This window comes from Euprymna scolopes, chromosome 5, assembly GCF_053919585.1.
Source record: "Euprymna scolopes isolate OS-2025 chromosome 5, ASM5391958v1, whole genome shotgun sequence".
NCBI classification, from domain to species: Eukaryota; Metazoa; Mollusca; class Cephalopoda; order Sepiida; family Sepiolidae; genus Euprymna; species Euprymna scolopes.
Window position 1 is genome coordinate 167,206,330 of NC_136486.1, and position 3,452 is coordinate 167,209,781.

Genomic DNA, 3,452 nt, shown 5'->3' on the forward strand with positions numbered 1-3,452 from the left:
CGACTTGTCCGTTTTCTTCAAAAAACCATGGGCCAATTATGCCAATTCGCAATAGTGCACACCAAACAGCTACACTTAGTGCGCGTAGAGGACGTTCTATGGCTCTGGGAATTACAAAGCATATAAGATATGTGAAGAGTCAAAACTTAAACTGAAAGGTACGTGGAGTACTGAAATCCAATAGAGACTTATTGCAACTCTAATTCCAGAAATAATCAATGATATAAGAGAGCGTAAAATGGTAAATTATGGCGATGAACAGAAATGAGAGAATACAGGAAATTTTGTTACGTAGACTTCGGGGAATTCCATCGGTTTTAACAGCATGAGATCACCGATCTAAAAAAAAAACAAGTGAGTAAGAAGTACTCACTACTACCACTAAAACCGCTACTACCACCACCACTACTACTACTACTACTAATAATAATAATAATAATAATAATAATAATAATAATAATAATTGGTTGTTACGACGAAAGGTAAACAGAGGGAATGAGATGATTGAAAGACTCGGACTGGGTAGCACAATCGACCGGATGTATACAAAGAGTACTGGAATAGAGAGGAAAATAATTATAACTCATATTTCAGTACAGAGTAATGGAAATTAGGAGATACTTGAGAAAACCTCTGGTTTTTATCAGCCATAAATCACTAGCCATGACTGAGTGAAAGTACGACTACTACAACCACAAATAATAATAATAATAATAATAATAATAATAATAATAATAATAATAATAATAATAATAATAATAATAATAATAATAATAAATTTAACTATCCATGCTGATAAGAAGGATATTTTTGAAATGACAAGAAATCATGCGTACAAAATGGAAGGTGAATGCAGCAGAAAATTGTCGAAAGTAAAAAAAATAAGAAGAAAAAAATGGCGCGTGTGTGTTTGCGCAAATAAAAGGCCAGTCACAAGAAAGAGAGGCCGTATATTAAAAAGGGAAGGGCGAGCCGGACAGTTTTGTAATGAAAGACAGCAAATTTAATAGGATAAAAAATAATAATAATAAATGAATTTTAAAAAAGCTGAATAAATCAAGAGTTTGGAGCACAATGGAGAAAGCATAGATTAGCTCGATGTTATTCAATCTGACTCATTTTTTAAAAAGTGGTTCATATTATTATATAACGATATATATATATATATATATATATATATATATATATATATATATATATATATATATATATATATATTACTTTTTTATGTCTAATCTAATTTAGTTTTATTATATGTCCTTTTTGTTTGGTTCATATTTTCCTATTGGTGCAGATTGTTTTTAGTTCTTGTATTTGCATGCATAAAGGCCAAAACGGTAATAGCAGTTCATTGCAACAAGTCTGACACAAGATGCGTTTCTATAGAGCGTTTAATGAAAGTGTTATAGAGAATTATTTTATTTGGCTAAAGATTTCGAAATAGTTATCGAGTAAAGTTACGTCGACTGTTTCGAATCCATTTTTTTACTTCAGATTGCAAACATCCCGTCACCAGACGTATGAAGGCATCATTTTGAGTTAATTGACATGGGAAAGTTTAACTTCATTAAAACTAACACCCTCATAATAGTCAATGGAAACTCTGCCATTACTAACCAGCAGAGTGTTACCGATATCGACTAAAGACCTATCAGGCATGTACACATCGAGATAATATAGGGAAGTGACTCCTAGTCTGTAAAGTTTAAGAATATTTGTTGCATGAGGAAAAAATTTATGAGAATGGTACGATGCGTTTCAAACGTTAAAACAAGCGTAGATCTAGGACCTAAAAAAAAGATAAATTTTGAACAGTGTAGGAAGATGTCTGCAAAAGGAGAGACTTCATCTGTTTGATCACATGGAAAGAATAGATGAGAGTTCTTGAGTAGAAGTATTAAGCTAGCAGATGTTGAAAGGGGGGGACAAGAAAGAGAATGGATAAAGTATTAAGAACGGTTTTGATTTTTACAAATGCATACATATAGAGTTGGCTAAAGATGAGTTACTTTCGAAGTCAATTCTTAAAGACGGTCCACTACATAATAACCATCGAGGAAAAGAGCATTCAGCAATAATAATAATAATAATAATAATAATAATAATAATAATAATAATAATAATGTTGTGCAAATTAAAGGATTCATTTATGCATCACTCGCTAAAAGTAAAAAAAATATTGAGAAGCGCTACGTCATGTTTAACGGAGATCAACCAAGAAAAAGATTTGGAAATAGTCGAGCAAATAGGCATTAGGCGAGTTATAAAGCCAACCGCCAAATGATCATATGAGACTTCTTCCGAACAAGAACCTTAAAAGTGAAAAATCATAAAAACGTCTGAAGCAATCTGTCATCAGGGTTGTTGGCCTTTGTTGAAGTGAGTTAAGACAAAAATATTCTACAGTATTCCTAGTCATTAATCTCAATATAGAGTATTCACCATTTTGCATGAACATTTGTTCATAAGAAAATTGTCTTCGAAGTAGGCGACGGGTCTGTTCAATTTGATTAACAACAACAATAACAGCAATAACAACAACAATAACAACGCATTAACGAAATTGCGGTTGGCAGCATGGTGTATTGAGAATACTTTTTAACTAGCAATAACAACGCTTCGGAAAATCATCATTGCCTATTGTATCGCATCTGTGCAAAGCAACTTTTCCATGACAACAAGAAAAGCTTTTTTTTCAGTCAGTATCTGACAATGAATGAAAAATGCATTCATTAAGTCATTCTGGAATGAAATCGGCAGTCAGCTTAGTGGGCAACAACAGATGAAAGTCATCTAAAGCAAACAAATGTATAAACATCAGCAGGCAAGGTTTTGGCTTTTGTAATTTGGGATAAACAATGTATTTTGTTCATAAATTTCCTTGATAAAATACGAACCATTAATAGCGAATACAATATATATACTATGTAGCATTAGTATTGTGTTTGAACAATCATCACAAAACAGTCACAACTGAAGACAGAGTACTCTTTCAAAAAAGCAAGTCACCTTGTCACAAGTCGATCGTAACGTCACATGAATTGCACATCGAAACACTTCCCAGATCTTTCATTCAGAATAAGCGATTTATAAATATTTGGCTTCAAAGAAAGACATTATATTGGAAACTAACGCGTATTTTGAAGCCAGAGACAACTCGTTCGGTAAAAAAGTAGAATTGTTAGAGAAGCTTTGGAATAAATGTATACGTCTAGAAAAAGAGACTGAGTTGATGAATAAGGTCAGTTTCATCCTAATAGTCTTGTGCTGCGTTATACATTAAGCACATTTTACTATTGTACTATTCAGATGGAAGTTATAAATCAATCATATTCATATAATATCGGAAAAGTTAAGGATTAAACATGTGTAAGACCGCCTATTACACGGCTCAACAACATCGCCGCCTCCAACGTTGTTTTCGTAGTCTTCATCTCCTTTGTCTCTTCTTT

At 32.6% G+C, this 3,452-nt stretch overlaps 1 pseudogene; it reads right to left on the reverse strand.

The window, feature by feature from the left end:
- Nucleotides 1–2,498: 2,498 nt before the first annotated feature.
- Nucleotides 2,499–2,663, reverse strand: LOC145277331 (U4 spliceosomal RNA; annotated as a pseudogene).
- Nucleotides 2,664–3,452: the final 789 nt, after the last annotated feature.